Source organism: Pinus tabuliformis, chromosome 9 (genome assembly GCF_031772625.1).
Source record: "Pinus tabuliformis cultivar Carrire ecotype Pingquan chromosome 9, CPIR1, whole genome shotgun sequence".
Classification (NCBI taxonomy): domain Eukaryota; kingdom Viridiplantae; phylum Streptophyta; class Pinopsida; order Pinales; family Pinaceae; genus Pinus; species Pinus tabuliformis.
In genome coordinates this window covers 1276300534-1276325782 of record NC_142307.1, presented here as the reverse complement: position 1 = coordinate 1276325782, position 25249 = coordinate 1276300534, and positions in this window count along the sequence as shown.

Genomic DNA, 25249 nt, shown 5'->3' with positions numbered 1-25249 from the left:
AGCAACTGTGCCCACTCCTGAAACACTATACCTTCCGTCGTCACCCATCTCTATGTGCATCTTGAGGTCTTTCTCCTCCAAGGCACTAAATAATTTTTTATCACAGGTCACGTGGAATGAGGCTCCAATGTCAAGATACCAAACACAACCCATCATTGATAACACCATGCATGCCATGAGGGTAAATTCCATTTCAAACTGAGAGGCTAATGCCTCACCTTCCGATCCTTCCAAGGATCCCTTCTTGGATTTCTTCGATGGGAAATTAGTCGCATAATTTCCCATCTTGTGACAATTAAAGCATCTTACTTTAGACATGTCACCCTTCTTCCCTCCATGAGAATAATTCGATTTGAAATGGGAAGACTTCCCCTTCCCTTTCCTTGCCTTACTTGCTAAGGCCAAATTTTCTTCATCATCATTCTTGGATGAAGAACCATCTCGTGTGCTCCTCCTGATCTCCTCCTGCGTAAGATCCGACCACAATTGTTCCCAAGTCGGCAGTTTCTCCCTTCCATTCACAGAGTCCTGGTAGCTATTCAAAACCTTTGGAAGGCCAAGGGGAGCGAGGCTCAGTAGTTATTCCCACACTACCAAGCTTATCTCTACAGGTGGTGAGCTTGTTTAGGTATGTGGAAATAGTATCGCCCTTCTCCATCTTGATTCTTCGAAGCTTATCCTTAAGCGCCAATTTCCTTTGGTCGCTACTGTTATGGTATATGTCATTCAATGTCTTCCACATTGAAAATTGAGTATCCTTCCCATGGAGACTCGAGACAATATGGTCTCAAACTCCCTCAAGGATGATCCGTCTCGCCTTCACCACACACTTTTTCCACTCAGCCAACTCTTGTGCATTAGTTGAAGCTGGCTTTGGGATTTCTTGATCAATGAATTCCTTCAAGCCATTGTCTTCTAATACAACCTCCATTCTATCTTTCCATACTATGTAATTTGAGCTACCTTCCAAGGCATACTCGAGTCTCAAGCCATAGAACACCATTGGCCAACCTTGAAGTATGGTATGAATTCGATTTGTACCTGCAACCCCGAACTTCAAACTTCAAATTCTCTTCTCAGTATACTATTCACAGCTCCAATACCATGTAGAATTTTCTACAAATCTAGCTCTGATACCATATAGAAAACCGTATAGGTTAACCCAATAATGCAATATAAATCAAAGCAGAATAGTATAACATACTTCTACTATCAATTTACGGAAGCTTAAAGATCGAGCTGAACAATATAATCAGAAGAAGAAGAATCAATGGCGCAATACACATGAAAATACTTTGGGGAAAGCCTCAGCTAAAATCCCCACACTATTGTATTATCATACATGGTGGAAATACATAGGAATTATATAAAGCCTTAGCTCTCACAACTATCCATCTCTTAGTACAATCCTCACAGATGCTCACAAACAATCTTGGATTCTCTATAGCCTTCCTCTCTGACCTCCAAGCTCCTATTTCCTTGCGCTGTTCCTTGTGGATGATTCTCCTGTTACCAAGTGGAAAACCTCCTTTCAAAACTGCACAATCCTCAAGGATAAATCCTTGACTGCATGCATGAGTTTTCTCCATGAGAAAACACATGCAACTAATAGTACACTGTCCTTGGCTTTAATCTCAACTGGGTATTTATCAGAATAGACATGCATGAGTTTCTGATGAGGGAATCTTCAGTTAACTAGAGTAGCACTAGTTGAGTGCATGCATGCATCAACTGAATGTTAACTCTCTATTAGTTCCTCAAACAGTTTGGAACTAATTTAACTGGACTTAACTCAATAAAATGAGTTAACTAATTACAACTCAAATATAACTCAATCTTATCTCCTTAATTTAAGTGATAACTCTTGCTGAATTTAGAAAGACTTCTAACTTGAATTTCTCCAACTAATTAATTTATAATAAATTAATTAATTATTTCCAAGTAGCTGTTAAGACTAAATTCAATTTTAATCAACATTTTAATTCAAGGACAAATTAAATTGGAATATTCTTGTTGCCATATTTCAACATCCTTTATGGTGTTCCAACATTGCTATTTTTCCCTGTAGTGATTTGGGGCATATATGTTAATGATGTTGTACTGCTCTTTTGTGCTTGTTTGCTTTAAATATGTTTGGATCCAGTGCTGTTCTTTTTTGTTGTTGTGTCATTTCCCAGTGTCCTTTTTTCCATATTGTGAAGATTCCTCATGCATCTCCTGTAGCATGTATTGCTTCCCCTTCATAATTTTTAAGTTTTTTTTTTTTTTTTTTTTCAATTTCTTGACTATTTGTTTTGGTCTCTTGAATCATAAAGATGTCTGCATTTTCTTTTGCCAAAATGTCCCTTGCTACATTTTCTTTGAAGGATGATCCCAATCCTCGACAATTCCAGGAGACCACAATCATTATTTATTTGTTGGGTGATGCAAGGGACCTTTCCCTCTCTGCTGGCTTTTGTCATTGTTTCCTAAACTCTTTCCCAAAAAGGAATCCATTGGTTGTTGCGTACCTAGATCCATTTCCTTTGCTGCAGCTTCATCCCTCATCTCTTTTTTGGACTTCCTCCCTGCTTTTTTTTGATGTTCAAATGTTTGAAGGGATTCCTTTGACTAATTTCTTGTTATAATTCTATCAATAGATGGAGGGGGCGGGGAACAAATGTTTGTGAGAGGAGGAGATATGGAAGATTTGAGAGGTTGGGGAGGGGATCTAGGGGAAGGAGGGGTTGTGGGGTCTTCCAAGGGCCCAAAAGGATTTAGGCTAATAAGGGAAGAGAGGTTGTCTACTTTTGGAGATGAAGGGAGAGGGTCAGGGGGGGGCAAGGGGCTGCGTTGAGGAGGAGGGGGGTTGTTTATTGGATGTCTTCTTCCGTTTAGCTTGTTCCCATTTGTTTTCTAAATCTTTTGCATTTTCATTTTCATTTTTTTTTTTTTTTGAACATCTATTAGCAAAATGACCGTATTCGTGACATACCTTGCATTTGAAAGGGATTTTCTTGTAGTCCAGCTGTTGAATGTGCGTCCATTGGTCCACTTTAATCTTGATTGCCTCCGGAAGCCCTTTCCATAGATACACTTCTGCGCAGATTCTAGCGCACACATGTATATTCTCCTTTGGTTCACACCTATCTATGTATTTCCTAGCAACGTTTTTGATGGCCTTTAGTGAATCATATCCCCAACAGTGAAGGGGGAGGTGTGGCAGCCTAACCCATACTGGAACAACATTGGGCACATCCATTTCCGGATCGAAATATGGTGTCCATCTATTTAGATACAGTCCTCTTGTGTCAATGAAGTATGGGTTGTTCCTAAATATCAGATCACGATCCACCTTGGTTTCAAAGTGAAAGGTGTAGTATCCTCTTCCATAGAATATGATTGATATTTTCCCATTGATCGACGCAGTCCAGTTCCTTTCAACCCATTTTTGGACCGTCTTGTGTGAGGGCCATAACCTAGTAAACTGCCTGACTAATCCACGTTCAACAAGGGATAAAGATGCTCTACAAAGTAGAGTAGGTGGGAGGGAGATTTCAAGGATGTCTTCCAATATTTTAACAAACTTGGTTATTGATGGTTGATTTTTGGTTAGACCAATTGCAGAGATGAGGGAAGCGAAGGCTTTTGCAGATTCTTCCATTTCCTGTGGACGATCTGGAAGAGGATATCCATCCTCTGGAGCATCCATTAGGCCTTGGGCCTCAGTAGCAAGAGGCCACTGAGGGGCAGCTGCGATCTATGCGTCCTCGAGCTAGGTTTGGCTGCGCAGCTCAGTGCACAGCAGCGACAGCAAAAACGTCTACTACATGTGCTTGTATTACCATATTAGGTTCTCACGAAATAATTTCCCAAGTACCATTTATTTGAGAAAGAGAATCAATTATAAGTAACTTGATTTAACCATGATGGGTAACACTAGTAATAGAGCTTTGGCTCTCCCTGTTAGGTCCCTATATTATTAGTGTAACCCCTTATTGTTATTAGTGCAACCCTCTTATTCTATTATTGTTCCCATATAGTCCCCGTGTTGTTATTATTATGCCCCCATAGAAGCCTACTATTGTTATTGTTGTGCCCCTACAATATTATTGTTATGTAGGTTGTGATTTTATTGGGACCCTTTAGACTCCTATATAGAGGAAGGAGGTTTTGTCATTTGTATCAGCCAAGAATTGTTCAATTTTGTAACGTAAAGGAGGTTTCCCCCTCGAATAGGTTGATTTTGAAGTCGTTGATCTATCTTTTCTATATTTTTGTGAGCTGGTTACATAAAATTTGGTATCAGAGCTTTGGATTCTAGGGTTTCACTGCTCCAAACATGTCATCGTGGATTTATCGCTATCTTTTTTTCTACGAAGTTTCAGAAGCTAAAAAAACCCATTTGAGCCGAAATCGTTTTGAACCTTGGGTCTAAATTTTAGATCTTGTCTTGCTATATTTTCAGAGATATGATCTAAGGAAGTTATGGTTTGTGAAAACTCCATAATTCCATTGCAAAAGGTCATCGTGGAATTTTCTCTATAATATTTTTTTCTGTGAAAGTTCAGACTCTGAAATTAAAACCGATTTGAGCAGAAATATTGATGAAGCTTGGGCCCAAATTTTGATCTTGATTCACTATATTTTCGGAGATATGGTCCAAGATATTTAGGGTTTCTGCAGGCTCCCGAATTACATCCCAAATAGGTGACCTGGGGAAATCGTCATAACTATCTCTCTGAGCATCCGATTGAAATTTAGTAAAAAGTTACAAAAATAGGATGACCTGTAGTTTTCTGTGTATCGGTTTCAGGTCCTAAGGTCGAAACAATTACATGTGGAACTTCATACAAGTTTTCTCTATTGAACTAGTCTATAATCTCATCATCATGGGAGATTTAGCATAGTTGTTGGGCATGGAATCCCCCCACAGCAGGTTTTGGGGCTCAAAGCCCAAGTTTTGGTTAAAGATGTTGTAAAACTTCGCGAATTGTGGGCGCGGAGCGCGAAGTGTACAATTGAGTCATAGGGTTGTTTTCCCTAAACATTGTATTGTAAATTAGTGTAAAGTTGGCCTACCCATGGTCCGCGGACCATGGGATTGTATAAATAGAGCAAGGCTCTAAGTTGTAAAGGGAGCGAGGAAAGAAAGAAGAGAAATGGAATGGTTCGAGCTTAGAGTAGAGTTCTAAGTGTCTTGGGTTGTAGTAGTAGGAAGAGGCTTTGCAGCTGAGTGCGCAGAGGCCTAGTAGAGTCTGCATCTGAGTGCGCGGACCCCAATAGCTGAGTACATAGGGCGGTGTTGAGTTTGTAAGCAAGATTGAAGATTAATAAAAGAGAAGTTCATTCCTAATTCTGTGTATTTGCTGTGCATTATCTTCTTTATGTTTATATTCATTTATGTATTGCACGCACTGTTATGATTGCTGAATATACTGTAATATCCATAAATCTTACACACACAAGTTAAGAAACTGGTTAATTAGCAAGGATCTGGGGTATTATACGGGTTGTGCCCCGAGTAGGGCTGCGCAGAAGCCACACTGCATGTTATGAAGGGATCGCAAGTGTGCGCAGCGACCGGTCCGGCCACGAACCTCCAGAAGTCCATCAGACATCCCAAGGGTGCGGAAACCTAGTTCTAGCACCCTCCCATACTACTTCGGGTGAGACCTCAATCCATGCTCTATGGACTGTTGCCAAAAGGGCTAGTAGTACTGAGATTTGCTTGGCTAAATTACCTCTAAACCTGGGTCAGGCCCCACTAAGCCAACAAATGGTTCCATTGCCGGGACCAGGATCTGCATAAAGGATTTCTGATGTCATGCCACTGGAACCCTACAAAGAAAGAAATTGAAGAGTGGTTGGACAAGAAGATTCACGAGTTCGCGGCACAGGAAAATAGAAATCCGCAAGTATCTAAGGAGCAGTGGTTGGATCGCTACTTGTATACTAAAATCCACGAAATTTTCTTTGCATGTTTTCCATCTGAGCTGTATGAGTGGATCGCAAAGTTAGCAGACAGCCAGGGAAGGTGTAGGCTCAACAAACCAATAGTGTGGACTCCAGAACTAGTGTGCAGAATAGAAGCCTTGGAAGAGAAGATAGCGCGATTTGTGGACCACTGGCTCGACCGATAGTAGGAGGATTTATCACTGAGTTCGCGGTAGAAACGACCATCAACTACAACAAAGTAGAGCGATGTTTTCTCAAGGGACCGCGAGGTAAGTATATTAAATCTTTGAACACTTGGATTAAGATGCTATTATATGAAAAGTGGGCTATGCGAATGAATTAATGCTTCGGACTGTGCGAAGCAAAAAGATCTACAGAAGTGGAAGTAGTGAAGAATTAGAAAACAATCCCCTAATTTCACCCTCACGGGAGAGCAAGGACGAGCTCGTGAAGGTTTCTCCGAGAAGCGCGGTCAGTTTGATAAGGCAACAAATTACACGTCTACCACCCCCACCCATGCCGCCACCCGCTTCACCCCCCTCACCTCCAGCTCCACCCACTCCACCTACACCACCTCCACAATTCAGTATGGAAAGTGCAATCAAACTGCCAGTATTCATAGGAGTAGGGAATGAAGATACAGACCAATTCTAGTTCGTGGTAAGAGTAGTATGGGAAGCACAGGGCATCATGGATGATAACATTAAAAAGGCTATGATGGTGAGCATGCTGCAGGATTGCACACTAATGTGGTATATCAAGCATTCTAATGACCACCCGAACGCAGGAATTTCAGAGATCCAGAATGCGTTAAACAGGGAATTTAGCAGGCCAAAATCATAGACACAATCAATCATTGGGTTTAAAGAGATCGCAATGCTTCAGGGCGAGACCCCCTGGGATCTGGACCAAAGGCTGAAGAGTACGATCCATGAAGCCAATATGATGTTAATGGATGCACAACATTGTGCATGGTTTGTGGCCTCACTTACGCCACACTTAAGGATGATGCTGTCATAGCAAAAACTTTCCACCTAGGCCGGAGCGTTGGAGATGGCAATGAGGTTGCATGAGACCCTTATACAAGACCTTGAATTGGGAGTCCAACAGATCCACACATAGCTACAAAACCCGTGTTTGCAAATGCAAAGTTTGAAACACGATAGGGCACCTCGGCCAGAGGCGTGTGAAGAAGTATGGTGAATAAAATGCAAAGGCCAGGGCCACGACAAAGATCACTGTCCAGTGTTCGCGAACTACTTGCCAAGAGGAGGGCCATTTCCATTAACACCAGAGGCACAGGTGGGGTCGAGCGGGGCATATGCGTTATGGTGTGCGATCTTCCAGAGAGGAGGAAAAAATACCATGAATAATTGTCATCTATTGCAGAAGTATACGCAGACGTCCCAGCAGTTGTTTTGTAATTTCTACAGATCGGTAGGCCATGATGAACGCACCTGCCGAAGCTATGAACTAATGATGGATTAGACTCCTACCTACAGGGTGCAGGCTGAAACGTGAGCTCTCAACCCAAATGCAGGGATGGCGCGCACTGGGTTTCAGGGCGCGGTCGGGGTCGAGGTGGAATGGGACTAGGGAGGGGTCGCAGACAGATAATCTGTTACAATTGCGGAGGGCCAGGGCATTATGCCTGCGATTGTACGAACCTGACTAGGATATCATGTTGGTACTGTACTCAGTTTGATCATGAGGCAGAAGATTGCCCTTCGCTGATAGCGAAGATGCGCGAAAAAGGGGTACTCCAGCCCCCACTGACCCAAAATTTACAAATGACGAGGTTTGAACCGCACGAAGAAGACCCAAATGTAAACATGATGCTCAGGAGCGATATGATGATGGCAGATGATAAAGGGAATCAGTCAGAAGACAACACATGGGTTCGCAAGGCTCCTACAAAGGAACTCGAGTTTGACGTAGAGCATGCAAAGGAGACATTCATGGAAGCTAAGAAGAGCTTCATGGAGGCCTCCACTTCAGGTAGTAAGGATCAACTAGAACCAGGGATGGATCCTTCAATGCTCACTACCTTTTTGGAGACATGCATGAAAATGTTGTGTCACAACAAGGCAGTAAAAGGGCTACATGAACTTATCACTAGGTGTGCGGGGTCAGGAGAACCGTGCGTGGTTCGGAAATTGGGAAAGCATGCATTACGCACCGGAAGGGAAATGAGGTTGACTACGCAAATCGACGAATATGAAATGGATTAGGTAGTCATAGATCTGGGTTCGGATGTGAATGTATTACTAAAGCAAACATGGGAGCGCATGGGTAGACCCACGTTACAATGAACCAACATAAGATTTCTCCCATGGGAAGATTGCAAGGGGTGACAGTCGATATTGAAGGCGTGACTGCGCAGGTGGATTTTGAGGTGATATAGATTATCGATGATAGTAATTCCTATTCCGTGCTACTGGGAATAGACTAGGTGACCAATATGAAAGGAGCCATAAATATAATAAAGCGCAAAATGATCTTCGAGAAAAAGTCACTACGCATAGTAGTACCATTGGACCTAGTCGAAGGAGCGTGATACACTGAACTAGTGCGCGACGATGATAGTGATGACGACCTCGATTGTATTTACAAGATAACTGTGTAAGGAGAGGATTGGGTGAATCCAACTGAAAATGGAAGGATTTCGTGGGAGCGCGAAAGATCCTGCACTTCGGATTCAGATGAAGAGATAGAGCGATGGCAGAATCGGTTGCATGAAGTAACAAACCTAAACTGCAACATGATGAACAGGTCATTGCGTTGCATAACAACAGAGGCAAGGGAGCTGCCAACATATGATGGATTATTGAATTGAGGCTTCTGTGATCCATATCAAGTTTATGAGAGATTTTTCGGCGTAAATCACAAGAAATTTGATTTGTCGATGCGTTTCGAACCAACCAGTGTGGTTCATCGTCAGGACAAGTTGAAGAATCAGATCTAGCTTAGCATCTTAAAGCTAGATCTTAAGATGCTAAGTTAGATCTGATTCTTCAACTTGTCTTGACGATGAACCAGAATGGTTGGTTCGAAATGCGTTGACAAATGAAATTTCTTGTGATTTACGCTGAAAACTATCTCATAAATATGATGGATTGTCAGCAGTGGATGAATTTCTAAGAAAATTCGAAGGTACAGTACCAAAACAACAATGGTTCGATGCGCTAAAGTGGGAACTGTGTGCAACACCCGTGCGGTGGTGGAGTATGCATCAAGGAACTTTTGAAGACTGGCGCGGATGTAGAAGGATTATGCGCCTGCATTTCTGAAAACCACAATTACGACTAGTAGAAAAATATGACGAATGAGATGATCCATGCACACACTTCGCGAAATGGACCAAGGTCTACGGGGAAGAGCCACAGCCCGAATGGGTGCATTTATTTTACCATACCCTGGACGTCATACCCATGAATTGGTATACTGAAATGGAACTACGCCATGGTATGGGTGAATGGGATGTCTTGCGCAAGGGATTTTTACTAACATTCACATTTGAAGATCAGTGGTCAAATACTGTTGACGATGCGCTACAAGCAATAAAAGCCGCTATCTTCAAAATACCACAAGAGACAATGGGAGTACTTCAGTTAGACTGGGTGACACAGTTAAGCAACGCACTGGAGTGTTATAACGTAAATGTTGAAGAAGATGATGAGGACCCACGAAACATTAACATTTCAGAAACAGAAGGCTCTTGCGAGGTTCACGGACCATCACTTGAAGACCCTGACATCACCACGCCAATAAAGACAAAACAAGTCAACATTGGAACAGAGGCAGAGCCGAAGTACACAACACTTGGGGACTATTGGGACGAGATGCCATTAAATCCACAAATGACACTGCAGCCGTTCGAAAAATGGGAAATCGACTTTGCAGGACTGATCAAACCTCAAGGAAAGACAGGTGCGTGCTACATCATCACCGCAATGGAGTACCTAACATGGTGGGTGGAAGCGTAGCTAGTCAAGGATTGCATGGTTGCTACGACTGCGAAGTTTTTGCTCAAAAACGTGTTGACACGATTTGGTTGTCCGAAAATCTTAATGAGTGACCGCGGAACGCATTTCCTAAATGAAACCATCAGTGCGCTCACAGAGGAGTTCTAGGTGTATCATCAGCAAAGTACACTGTACCACCCGCAAGCTAATGGGACAGTAGAGGAATTTAACAAAATACTGGAGACTGCGCTGACCAAAGCATGTAATGCGCAACGAAATGATTGGGACCTGCACGTACTTGCGGTGTTATGGGCGTACAAGAAAACATGCAAGAAATTGACGGGATAGACACCCTTTTGGTTGGTCTATGGTATGGAAGCTATCTTGCCGATGGAATACATCGTACCTAGTCTACGAATAGCAATGCTCACAGGCATGACGAATCGTGAAGCTATGGAAGAAAGGCTCATGCAATTAGAAGAACTCGAGGAAGAACAGTTTTTGGCTGGATTTCATCAACAGGTACAAAAGAAGCGTGAAAAGGTCTGGCACGACTGCCATATCAAGTTGCGCACCTTCAAGGTAAACGAATTAGTGCTACTGTATGATAGCAAGTTTGAAAAATTCCCAGGAAAATTCAGGATGCACTGGTTGGGACTATATGTGGTAAAAGAGGTCACAGACGGAGGTGCGGTCCAGCTAGTCAAACTCAATGGAGAACCCTTCCTAGGAAAAGTTAACGACAGTCGCCTGAAGCCCTATATGGGTGGGTACGCTATCTGACTAACTGGCCTATGCATGGTCTTCACGACCCAAGGAGAAGGGACAAAAGCGTAGGACTATAAACACATGACCCAGACACTAGTACCAACAGAACAGTGCGCTACGGACCTCCGCGCAACACAGGATCGGTTGGAAGGGCTCCGTGCCAAGATCACCGCACCAACAGAGTGACTCGAGATGAGACACAATGATTGTGTTGGGGGATTGTTGGGCATGGAATCCCCCCACATCAGGTTTTGGGGCTCAAAGCCCAAGTTTTGGTCAAAGATGTTGTAAAACTCCGCAAATTGCGTGCGCGGAGCACGAAGTGTACAATTGAGTCATTGGGTTTTTCGCCCTAAACATTGTATTGTAAATTAGTGTAAAGTCAGCCTACCCATGGTCTGCAGACCATGTGATTGTATAAATATAACGAGGCTCTAAGTTGTAAAGGGAGCGAGGTAAGAAAGAAGAGAAAAGGAATGGTTCGAGCTTAGAGTAGAGTTCTAAGTGTCTTGGGTTGTAGTAGTAGGAAGAGGCTCTGCATCTGAGTGCGCAGAGGCCTAGTAGAGTCCACAACTGAGTCCGCGAACCCCTAAAGCTGAGTGCGCAAGACAGTGTCGAGTTTGTAAGCAAGATTGAAGATTAATAAACGAGAAGTTGATTCATAATTCTGTGTATTTGCTGTGCATTATCTTATTTATGTTTATATTCATTTATGTATTGCGCGCACTATTATGATTGCTGAATATGTTGTAATATCCATAAATCTTATACACACAAGTTAAGCAATCGGTTAATTAGCAAGATCTGGGGTATATACGGGTCGCGCCTTGAGTAGGGCTGTGTGGAAGCCGCACCGCATGTCACAAAGGGATCGCAAGTGTGCGCAGCGACTGGTCAGACCACGAACCTCCAGAAGTCCATCAAACATCCCAAGGGTGTGGAAAACTAGTTCTAGCACCCTCCCATACTACTTCGGGTGAGACCTTGGTCCGCACTTCGCAAACTGTTGCCGAAAGGGCCAGTAGTACTGGGATTTGCTTGGCTAAATCACCTCTAAACCTGGGTCAAGCCCCACTGAGCCAACAATAACTCTTCATTGGAGAATCCAATCTTGATCCGACGTGTGGGGATCGAAAGAGGAATAAGCGGGCTACTGATGGACGTAATTTCAGACCTTGGAGACTCGAAATTATAGATATACAACAGATTCAATATCAATCTCCTACAAAGTGAAAAAGGGTGTGTAGTTTTTATAAAGTTTTGCATAAGTTTGGTTGAAAAATTAGTTTGAAGGAATTCAAAGGGTGTGGAATCTAAGATGGATGGTATAGAAGAAAACGTTAAAGGAAACATAAAATATTTGAAGACATATTTGACAAATTTGCTACAAGAAATGCTTACTAATGGAGAAAGGGTAGTAAAGGAAACTCATGTTGAGAACAAACGAAATGTTAATCATGATTTCATATACTCTAATGTTGGATTGAAGACCCACCATGTTCCAAAGACTGATATGAGGAAGTTTGATGGTAAGGATCCCGTAACATGGATACTACAGATGGAGCAATATTTCAATCTCCATAATGTGAAGAACACACAAAAGGTACGCATTGCAACTTTATATTTGTAACCAAATTAGTTTGTATGGTATCGATGGCTTTGCTCTCGTAAACAATTTTTCACTTTGGGAAATTTTTATGGAAGAAATGATAGCACATTATGAGGATACAAAAAGCAACACCTTTTTTAGCCAATTGATAAATATCAAACAAAAGGGTTCAATGATGGAGCACATTGAGGACTTCCAAAATTGAATATAAGGGTAAAATATATTCCAGAGGAGCATATGATTGATGTTTTCATAGGGACTTTAAAGGATAACATTCAACATGAGGTTTTCCTTTGGGAACCTAATTCACTGGAGAAGGAATTCAGGTTGGCAAAAAAAATGGAAAACAAAATTATGGCAACAAGGAAGCCTACCACTCACAACTATAAAGATTGAAGTGTTGTTTCTCCTAGCATGTCACCACCTACAATGTTGACACCATAACAATTGGAAGAAAAAATAACAAAAGGGCTTTGTTACAATTGTGATAGAAAATACACTAAAGGTCATAGGTGTGCTGAGAAGAAATTAATTTACATAGATGGGGAAGACGAGCAAGAAAAGGAACAAGAAACGTCAAAAGAAGAGGATATACACTAGGAACCAATCCTAGAGAAAGAAGAAATGAATCTAACCATAAATTGTAATGTGTTGACAAGAATTACCTCTCAAACTCTTAATATAGAAGGGCATATCAAGAAGAAAAAGGTAATAGTGTTGATTGATTCAGATAGTACCCATAATTTTATTCATTGTAAGATAGACAAGGAATTGAATTGCTTCCTATATTCATCACCAGAGTGTCAAGTAATGGTTGCAAAAGGAGGAACCATAAGTTTACCTGGAAAGTGCCATAATATCAAGCTATCCATGGGATAATATGTCTATAATAGTCCAATGCTTTCCATTACAATGGGTGGTGTATATGTTGTACTAGGAGTCCATTGGCTACCATATTTGGGTACGATAGCTTTTCATTTTCAAGATTGTTTCTTGATTTTTTTTTGGGAAGGAAAGGAAGTTGAATTAAGGGGTATCGAGGGGAAACCAGAAAAGATAATCAACTCTAGAAGCATGACAAATCACTTAAAGAAATAATAACGGGGCATAATTGCACAATTATGTTCACTAGAGGTCCCCACATCGGAATCATCTATTTCTCCAGATCTCCAAAACATTTTGGACAATCATTTAAGGTATTTGAGACTCCCAAAGGCCTCCCACCTATTCGTGATCATGATGATGTTATTCATTTGATTCCAGGAAGTGTTCCCCCAAACATCAGTCCTTACAGATATCCATATGCCCAAAAGAGTGAAATTGAATGTATGGTTGCAGAAATGCTAGAGGTTGGTATAATTCAACCTAGTCAAGGTTCTTTATCTTCTCCAGTGGTATTGGTACACAAGAAGGATGGATCATGGTGCATGTGTCTGGATTATAGGGAGCTCAACAAGCTTACTATTAAAGATAAATTTCCCATTCCTGTCATTGATGAATTATTGGATGAATTACATGAAGAAATTGACTTCACCAAGTTGGATCTTCGTTTAGGATATCATCAAATCAGAATGAAGACTGAAGACATTCCAAAAATAACATTTAGAACTCATGAGGGTCATTATGAATTTTTAGTCATGCCTTTTGGCCTTACCAATGCACCTTCTACATTTCAAGATTTGATGAATTCCATTTTCAAACCCTTCTTCAGAAAATTTGTGTTAGTATTTTTTGATGATATACTAATATAGAACAAGTCTTGGAAGGATCATGTCCAACATGTTGACAGGGGGCTCAAACTATTGGAGGAGCAACAATTATATGAAAAAAGCTCCAAATGTTTCTTTGGAGTACAGGAGGTGGAATATTTGGGTACTCAGTTATCTCATAGCTCATATTATCATCCTTAATCTGATGGGAAAACTGAGATAGTGAACAAATGTTTGGAAGGATATCTTCGTTGCTTTGTATCTGATAAATAGACACAATGGGTCAAGTGGTTGCCTTTGGCTGAATGGTGGTATAACACTTCCTTCCATACTGCAGCAAAAACGACCCCATTTATGGAACTTTATGGATATCATCCACCATCCATCACATCATCTTTAAAATAAATTCCAAGGTTCAAACAGTGGAAGATCACATCAAGCGTCAACAACAAGTTCTCAAACTCTTAAAGAATAACCTCACTTTGGCGCAAAATAGAATGAAACAATAGGCAGATCAACATCACAACGAAATAAGTTTTGATGTAGGTGACTTGGTATTTATATGACTACAACCATACAAACAAATGTCCCTCAAGCAAGTGAAGAAGGATAATAAATTATCACCAAAGTATTATGGTTTGTACAAGGTGTTACAAAAGATTGGTACTATGGCATACAAATTGGAGCTTCCTGCATCTTCCTGAGTGCACCCAGTTTTCGATGTTTCATGCTTAAATAAGGTTATAGGTGAGAAGATCCTAGTTTAAACAATGTTGCTAGAACTTGATGAGGAAGGAAAAATCATATTGGAACTGGAAGCAATCACAAAAACTAGAAATTGACAGCTACATAATCGATCAATTTTAGAGTATCTCATCAAGTGGAAGAACTTACCAGCTGAAGATTCCACATGGGAGGATGAGAATTTTATACAAAAGCATTTAGAACTACTCAAGCATTGAGGACAACACTTTTTGAAGGAGAGGGGCATGTTAGGTCCTTATACTACTAGTGTAACCCGTTGTTGTTATTAGTGCAACCCCCTTATTGTATTATTGTGCCCATATAGTCCCCATGTTGTTATTATTATGCCCCATAGAAGCCCACTATTGTTATTGTTTTTCCCCTACAATATTATTGTTATGTAGGCTCTGATTTTATTGGGACCCTTTAGACTCCTATATATAGAAAGGAGGTCTTATCATTTGTATTTGCCAAGAATTGTTCATTTGTGTAATGTAAAGGAGGTTTCCCCCTCGAAGAGGCTGATCTATCTTTTCTATATTTTTGTGAGATGGTTACATAACACTCCCATAACATTTTGAGCCATGAATTGGATAGGGTGTAACAAAAAGTAAGACATATCTACCAATATATGATGCCTTAGCTAGTTCAATATCTTGAAATGATATATGAACATGAGGTTATCGTGGCCTTGTAGGGGAGGTATTTCCACAAAAAGTATGCAAAATTGTCCCATGGTCTTTGTAAAGAGGTTTTCCTCATACCCTTTCTTCCATATTGATCACTCTCATCTCTAACAAGAAAGTCAATATGCCCTTGGTTGTACATCATCTTGAGTTTAAACCATCTTTCAACAGTTCTAGGTAATATCATCACCCTACATATAGTTTCTATTATGACTTTGATGCATAGACATTTCACCACAACAATGAATAGACAAAAACTTTTACCAAAATCGAGTGCAATAGCAGTCTCAAACTCATACAAATGCTCAAAATAAATCAACTAGCCCATGGATTGGAATATACAAAACACGTTTGGATGGATATGTGATTGATGCAAAGTGATGGGCTCATGTCAACCTATTGCTCCACCCATGATGCCTTTGGAGTGGTAGCATATAGTTTCAACAAACTTAGTTGTATAAAAAAGGAGCAATCACAAGGTAACAACATGCAATAGCAAGGAAGATTTTAATTTTGGAATGGTAATGAAGGTGGTAGTTGACATAACAATGTCGGGGATGGGTAAAATTGGAAAAATCATGACTAAGCCAATATAATTATGATGATAATTATGGAGACATGCATGATGATGGTAGAAATTTGGCAACAAGGTGGAGTATATGGTGTTGGTAACAAATCACTTATGCCACCAATGAATAAACATTCTTCCCTCTAAGTAAAGTGACATGCTAACAATGGTATGATGGAATGGTATTGAATTATAGGTTAGTATTATCCATGCATAGATGTGGAATTCAATTAAAAAAAAGTAGAGGAGTTTCATACCTTTATACTTACCTACAAGGTGTGACATGATGGAAACATTTAAATGATAAGATAAATGACAAGATGACACAAAGCCCATGGATTAGCAATTAGCATGAAATGACATAGAGCCTATGGATCACTAGAAAATAGAAAGACAAAATTTAAAGACCGAATGATCTATGACAACCGATAAAGTGAACACAATGACAATATTGATACCAACCATCAAAGAGGATTTGCAACATTGAGTAAAGTTGAACATGATCTAAAACAATGGTAGAATATAAAATAACAAAATTATTTGCAACAAATGTGTGATAGATAACAAGCACCTGGATTTGTAGAAAAAATAATATATATTTTTTACTTTTATTATTATTATTATTATTTTGTACCAATATTATTTACTAGAAAGCTAGTTTGCAATTTTTTTTTTGTCTAAATTCATCTTAAAAGGGGTTTCCACAATTTGATTTTTTTTTAGCAACTAAGAAAATCGTGTTGTGGAAAGTATAAATGGAATTGTTAGCAATGTTGGAATTGATGTCAAATGGTCATGGGTACATTGATGGAAGCTATTATGCTGATGTAAATTGATTACATGTTTGATGATTGTGATGTGCATGAAGGCTCAAGGCTGATTAAAGTGATGTGATATGCAAAGATTGACTATTGTTGATTTTTAATTGATATGCAAAGGCTAATTAATGTACATTGAAAGAGTGACGTTTAAGGATGATCCTTTTTCAAGACATTATAATGATGTGTAAGGATAATCCTTGTTCAAGACATTACAATGGTGTGTGAGGCTGATAAAATGAAGGCTGATCTAATGATACAATGCATATTTTATAAACAAATTAAATACATGGCACATGAGAGTTGGAGAATAAAGTCTAGAGAAATTTATATTTTCATTGAATAATATGTGTTGAATTTACATTTCTAAGCCATATAGTTCAATCATTGTCAATGGCCTATATTATTTTAATCTCTTTTTAATATTACAAAATTTATTTGTCTTAAATTGAGTTTCAGATTTGGAAATGAAGAGGCAGATTGTGAACAACCCTAGAAGACCAAGTGACAACTCTTCCATTCAAATTCTTGCATGGAATACAAATCTGACAACTCGTTTATATAAAAATATGCATATTTGAATGATAAGAAGGTTAGATAACTAAATATTGTATGAGAGAGTTCATGAACAACCTAGTAAGGAGAGATAGAGAAAGAGGAGCAGAAGTGGAGTAGATTTGAGAAGGAGAAGCATAAATGATAAGCAACTTAATGAAGAGTGAAAATTGAGTTCAAAATATAGACAAAGACCAGGTAACCTGTAAATCAATTTGTATTTTTATAGGGGATTGTAGTCTCCTTTCAGGTGGTAGCCTGAAAATGAGCAGGTTGTATCTTGTAGAAGAGGAAGTAGGAGCTTCCTTGCAAGTTTTAGCTTGCAGAATAAATTCAAGGTAGTAGCCTCTTGTAGGTAGTGGCCTACAGAAAAATTGATGTAATAAGGGGAGTAGGAGCTTGCCTTCACATCACTTCAACCAAAATTGTGGTTTTTCCCTTTATGGGTTTCCACTTATATCTGGTGTCTTCATGTGTTTCTTGTTGAATGTATCACTTGTGTGAATGATTTTGAATTCATTATTATATGCTGAATGAAAATATCTCTTTGATAACTACAAAAGAAACAATTAAGAGCTCAAAATATACACAAGTCATCAGTTACAAAAGGAAATAATTGAAAGTAAAAATTAACTTCAATTGATTGTTTAAAAGAACAAAAGTACCGATTCACCCCCCTCTTAGTAAGTTCCAAGTATTTATAAGGAAAACCGCTCTATTGTCAATCTCTAGTTCTAAACAAGTAGCAATATCTTTGATAAAGACATATTTAGACAATGGATTTTGATAAAGCCTCAATCGATGACGACTATCCATGAGAGGCATTTGATCTTCATCATGTTGAATTTTGCAACTATGTTCGATATTCATAATGTATATTTTTCCACTTGATGTATTTATATTGATTATTTTAAAGTATATTTAAATGCTAGATTCAAAAGAAAATATATTTTGAGTCAAAGTCACATTGAAAATTTTAAAAGAAAAGAATTTGACTTTTGAAATTTCAAAATTTTGGATCAAAGTTTGTCAAGTCGACCTCCCTCCAAGTGAAGTCATCCTATTGAAAAGAACACACCCATTTGACCTAGTAGATCATTATATAAGGTAGCTCAACCTCATTCTTCCTCCACCAATTTACACTCTCTTGTCAAAACAATTTTTGGGCATCCTAGCGAAGATCAAGAAGGACAAGGAGAATGAAAAAGAATGCAAATTAGCTCTCTCTCTCAATCTTAGGCTCACATGTATATATAATCTCTTCTTCTGGTTCACAATTTTTTTTGGGAAATTCTATTGCAGGGGACCATAATTCTAGGCAGTTGCAGGGGTTGGATTTTTGGGGTAACTGACAAATGCAGGAGGGCTGAAATTATTGGTCAGATCAGGCAGAGAAAAATTGTGGATTAGATTAGGAGGCTTGAATTGGAGGGGTTGACCAAGTTTGACCATAGATCCAGGTGTGTCTCTTGTTGAACAACATAATTTCACTATTGAAAAGGTTGCTGGGTTTTTCTCTTTAGTAAATATTTTCTTCTCTCTATGAATTGTGATCTCTACTGTTTTGTATGGTTTATTTTTTAAAGTATAATTTCTAAATGATATATTGGAATAATTTAAAAAAATATCAACATTAAAAGTAATTATCAGTATTTCAGAAATATTTTGCTAGTCTATATTGCACTTAGAAAATCAACATGGAATCAAGTCTTTGGTGAAGGAAGGAACACAATTATCCCCTTTGAATAAAATCTACATCAATATCTCTCTCGTTGAATTCCTTCTTGTTGATTCACATCCATGGATTGTTTTATGAAATCTGAGAATAATTTGGAAGGAGCCTCAAACTTCAGAGCTTAGAAACTTAGAATTGATATGATTCTTTCAAATAAAAAAGTTTTGGATATTGTAATAGACAAGGTTGTTGAGCCAATAGATAATGCAGTGAAGGAAAAGTTCAAGAAAGATGAAATAATTTACATGAGTCTTATTGTGGAATCCATTAGAGATTACTTGATTCCATACATTGCAAAGCTTGATACTTCCAATAAGATGTATGATTCCTTAACCAATCTATTCAATATCAAGAATGTGGGTCAAGCCATGAGCTTGAAGAATGAGCTTCTTGATGTAACAATGACAAATGGTGACACCATATATTTCAAAAATAAGAGATAAAATTCAAGCAATGGGAGAAACTATTTCTGAGAATGAACTTGTGACTACAACACTTAATGGTCAACCTAGATCATGGGGTGCATTTACAGCAGGTATAACTAGCTAGAAGGAAGCTCCTTCATTCAAACAACTATGGATCTCTTGTGCTTAAGAAGAATAAAGTCCTGTATCAATGAAGAAGCTTCTTAAGGAATTGGAGCTCACTTTAAAAGAAGTAAAGGAAAGAAGAAGGGTGGATTTCAAAAAAAGAAGTTAGGAAGAATATCACCTCCTCCCCATAGGAATAAGGATAGATCAAGAATTCAATGCTATGGGTGTTATAAATTTGGAAATTTAAAAAAAGATTGTCTTGAATTGGCTAAAAAAAAGAGAAAGGGAAAACAACATGCTTCCATAACCAATGTTAAAGATGAACATCCAAATAAGCCTAAAGGTGACAAAGGTTTATTTTACTTTTCTTCTCTAACAAGTTCTATTGCAGATGATGATGAGATGTGGCTGGTAGATAGCGGTGCATTAAGGCATATGACTAGAGATTATGGAAATATTTTTAACGTTGGAAAAGAGGCTATCCTAAATGGTAGAGATTGGAGATAATTATAGCTATGCAGTCAAATGATTTGGGAAGGAATCCATTGAGCTAAAGTATGGTAACAATGTACATATTATAAATGTTCTACATGTACCAAGTTTGAAAAAAAATCTTGTCTCTATTTCATGTTTAGAAGATAAAGGAGATAAAGTAGCTTTTGTGGATGGCAAAGTACTTGTATGGTCAAAGTTATCTAGTATATATGATGCTAGGGTTATTAGGATTCATGAAGGAAGACTATATAGAATTATGAGTCAACCAACTCAATCCCTTGTACATGATGAAATCAATCCAAGTGAGCTATGGAATATAAGACATGGTCACCTTCATTATAGAGAATTATCTGAATTGAATCAAATAGTTTTAGGTGTCCTTGAATTGTAGATAGATTGTAAAGGTGTTTGTAAAGGTTTTTCACTTGGAAAGAACATCAAGAAACCATTTCCAACTAGTGACAATAGATATAAAGAAGTTTTGGATTTGATTCACTCTGATGTATGTGGACCGATTCCTTTAAGATCGCTCGGAGGTTCATTGTAATATGTAACATTTATTGATGAATTCTCTCATAAGACATGTATATATCTCATGAATACCAAGCATGCAGTCTTCATGAAGTTTCAGGAATTCAAGGCTGAAGTGGAAAAATTGGCAGGTAAGAAGATCAAGATTTTGAGATATGACAATGGAGGAGTACACCTCAAAATAACTTGTTTCTTTCTGTAAGAAATATGGGATTATGAGGGACTTGATTTCTCCCTATAATCCATAATAGAATGGTGTAGCAGAATGAAATAACAGGTCTATTGAATAATTTGTCAAGGCTATGATGCATGTTCAAGATTTTCCAATGTTATTATGGGGAGAAGCATCATTGAAAATTGTATATATTCAAAGTATAATTCCTCATCAAATTCTAGAAGTAATATTGAAGAAGCATTCGGTAGACAAAAGCCAGAGGTTGTACATATGAGAATATTTGGTTGCTTAGTATACATTCATGTTCCTAAGGATAAAATAAACAAGCTATAGCCTTTGGGAAAGAAAGGCATATTTGTTAGTTACAATGGATCATCAAATTCCTATAGAATATACATTCCAGAGTAACGAATGATTGAGGTCAGCTGGGATGTTACTTTCGATGAGAAAGTTGCATATTGGAAGTCCAAGGAAGTCTCCATGGATTTGTATGATGAAGTAAAGAATTAGGTTTTGAAGGAAGCACATCTGAGTTATACAAAATTTCCTGAAGGGCCATAATGGCCTTGTGAACTAGTAGAACCAGTTGTTGTTCCAGAAATTAGAAAGAGACCAACATGGCTTGGATCTACACTGGAAGAAGTAGAAGGACATGAAGCTCTTTCTGGCACATCCCGAGAAATTAAGAAACCTAAAATGTTTTCTAGATATGAATATCTTATAACGAATCTTATCGATTCAAAGCCTTCCACTTATGAAGAAGAAGCTAGTCAACAAGTCTGGAAGGAAGCTATGAATGAAGAATACCAATCCATCATGAAGAATAGTGTTTAGAAGATTGTGCTGAGGCTAGAAGGGAAGTCAGTGGTGACTTCCAAGTGGACATATAATATCAAGCATGTTACAGATGGAAGTATAAAATGATACAAGGCACAATTTGTGGCTAGAGGGTTCTCCTAGAAAGAGGGAGAAGATTATGATGATACCTTTGCTCCAGTTGCTAGGTACACCTCCATTAGATCCATTATTTTTCTTGCTTCTTCATTGGGATGGAACTTAAATCATATGGATGTGAAGATAACTTTCCTCTTGAGGAAGAGGTGTACTTAGAGAAACCTCAAGGTTTTGAGTTGCATGGAAAGGAATCTCATGTTTGCAGGTTAAAGAAGGCCTTATATGGACTCAAGAAAGCTCTAAGAGATTGATATGATCATATTGACAACTATTTGGTGAGACTGGGAATTACCCAGGGCAATGCCAATGGAAACCTTTATTTTGAGGTGGTGAATAATGAACCTATGATCCTATTGCTCTATGTTGATGATTTGTTTCTAATAGGTGCTGAGCCTCTCATAATTCAATGTAAAAATTAGTTGGCTTACAAATTTTATATGAATGATCTTGGTTCGATACATTATTACTTGGGATTGGAAGTATGGAAGAAACTTGGAGTGACCTTCCTTAGTCAAGGGAAGTAAGTTATTGACACCCTTCATAAATTTGGCATGATGGACTGTAAATCCATGGCTACTCCCATGATGACTAACTTGAAGAAGCTAAAAAGCTTCGAATCTAGTTTGGTAAATCCATCTATGTATCAATGTTTGATTGGATCACTGATGTATTTGGTTAACACTAGACTAGACATTTGCTTTGCTGTGAACACATTGAGCCAGTTCTAGGTTGAACCAAGACACGAGCAATGGATTGCAACAAAGCACATTCTGAGATATCTACATTGTACTATGAAATATGGCTTAAAATATGTTGCAAACAAGGATGTACAATTTTTGGGATATATAGATGATGATTGGTAGGAAGTGCTGATGATAGGAAGAACATTTCGGGGGTGTGATTTAGTTTGGGCTCTGCTATGATATCTTGGATGATAAGGAAGTAGAGATCTTCCTCACTAAACATTGCAGAGAAAAATATATTGCAACCAATGAAGCATTTATAGAAGAAGTATGTATTTGGAAGTTGTTTGCAGGAATGTTTGACCAGGAGTTGGAACCAACGATGATACATTGTAATAATAAAAGATGTATGAATCTTTCAGAGAATATCATGTTCCATGATAGGTCTAAGCATATTGAGATCAAGTAACATTACATCCGTGACATGGTTCAAAGGAGAGCGATAAGGCTCAAGTACATCTCCACCGACCAATAAACAATTGATGTTATGATGAAGTTGTTTGCCAAAGATAACTTTGTATAATTTAGAGACAAGATGGGGCTTATGGAAATTACCCCTCTCATTGAGAGGGAGTGCTGATATGACACCATATTGGATGGAAATTCTCCCGAAAGGGAGAATGGTTTTAGAGCCCGGAGTACTCCCCAGATAGGGTTGAGTGAGTGCCTCCTGGTGAGGAGACCCAATTACTCCCTATGAGGGGTTGAGTAACGTCTAGACCTGATCACTCCCCAAGAGAGGGTTGAGTGAGGTATGTTAGCATCTATACTAGATCACTCCCCATGAGAGGGTTGAATGAGGTCTGTTAGCATCGAGACCTTGTATCTCCCCAAGGAAGGGTTAGGTGAGGTATTTTAGAATCAAAGCCTAGAGTGCTCCCTGTGAGGGGTGAGCAAGTGTTCCCAAGGAGGTTTGAGTGAGTTCTTACTAATAGTCCCTGGGAAGGTTGAGTTTCAACATTTTGGCCTAGTGACATGCCTTGGGATTTGAGGACCAATTACTCTAGAGGAGTGAATCCTGATATGCCGATGATAAGCCATGGGTTTGATACCTGATCCAAAATGGATCTTGTATAAAAACCTCTAAGTCCAAAGTCTTCATAAATTAATAGCGCAAATGAAAGAATGGCGGAAAAACCCAAAAATACAAAGGAAAGCAGAAGCGCAACAGGAATACACCAAGGCCGTTGGATCCACGGGATCAAGAGATGAGATCAAATCGCATTGGAGCATGTTAGCGGAGTATATCGGAGGTGGCCCTAAGGGAAATGCGATTGCGATTGGCAACTTAACATGGACCGTTGATCGAGCGCGTAGATCAATGACGGAGATTACAATATCGCATCTCAGATTTCCAAAGGGAGGACTTATTGCAGGCCCAGAGACTCAGCAATATGCGATTGCGACTTATCGCATCGCAATATCGCATTGCAACAATGCAAAGGGGTGATGTCGATAGGCCATGGGTAATACGATTGCGATTGCGATGGGACAATGGTGCCGATTAGCGATTGGCGAGTGGACTGGTGGAACAACACATAGACCTACGACCCTGCGATATGCGATACGCCGATATCGGCGATTGGTGGAGAAATGGGATCGGAACAAAATACAAAGGGATTATGACCCATAGCTGATGCACCTTGCGACATGCGATAAAGGCCAGACCCGATAGGGATTATGGATGTGATTGCATATTATTTTAAGTCCAATAGAAAGTGTTTTTGTTGAATTTTCTATGTTTTCTGTGTTTTTTCCTTTGGAGACCAAAAATGCATTTGTCTTAAGGATTTTGCCGGGGGAAGGCCAAACGGCCAGTTCCACCCGTGCCCCCCAGTATTTTGTCCTATTAGTAGCCTTGTGCCCCCGAGCGTTTAAAAAATGAGTGCATGAAAAGGGAAATGAACAGACAACGCTGTTAGGCTTAAAAAGCCATCCAATGACAGAACAGGGATGGTCAGAGGGGAAACAGAGAAAGGAAGATTGGATAGAGGAACAAGACAGAGGGAGAGTCTGTGCACTCTTTTAGACTCGAGGTTTTCGAGCAAATCCCTCTTTGATGTCACTATTGTTTGAGACTTTGTTTTTGAGCTCACTCTTGTAATAATATGTTCTTAAAGACTTAATATAGAGGTCGAAATTGAAAACTGGACCAGGAGACGTAGCTAGGAAGTCTGGTGAACTCCTTGATTATTTTCTATGTTGATGTGTGTGTCTGTTGTGTTTTCTGACTGTTCATTGTCTATATTATTCACAATCTTTTCAATCCGTTGCACTGAATAATATAGGCATTCCTGCACATGAGTCTGTAATACCTTAATATTGATTTAAGATCTCATTTTCAGATCAATACCACCCCACATATGGCTACTAGTGGATGTTGATGGTAGATGATGCAAATGATGATTTGATATAACCTTTTCCTTAAGAGCAATTTGTCAACTTGAGAACATCTGTGACATTCATTATGGATACCTCCATAGTTAAGAGGGAGTGTTGAATTTTGTAACTATGGTTGGTCTTCATAATGTATATTTGGCCACTTGATGCATTTATATTGATTATTTTAAAGCATATTTAAATGCTAGAGTCAAAATAAATATATTTTGAGCTAAAGTCACATTGTGATTTTTAAAAGAAAAATTTTAATTTTGAAATTTGAAATTTTAGGCCCCAATTTTGTCAATTTGGCCTCCCTCCAAGTCAATTCAGCCCAGGGAAAAG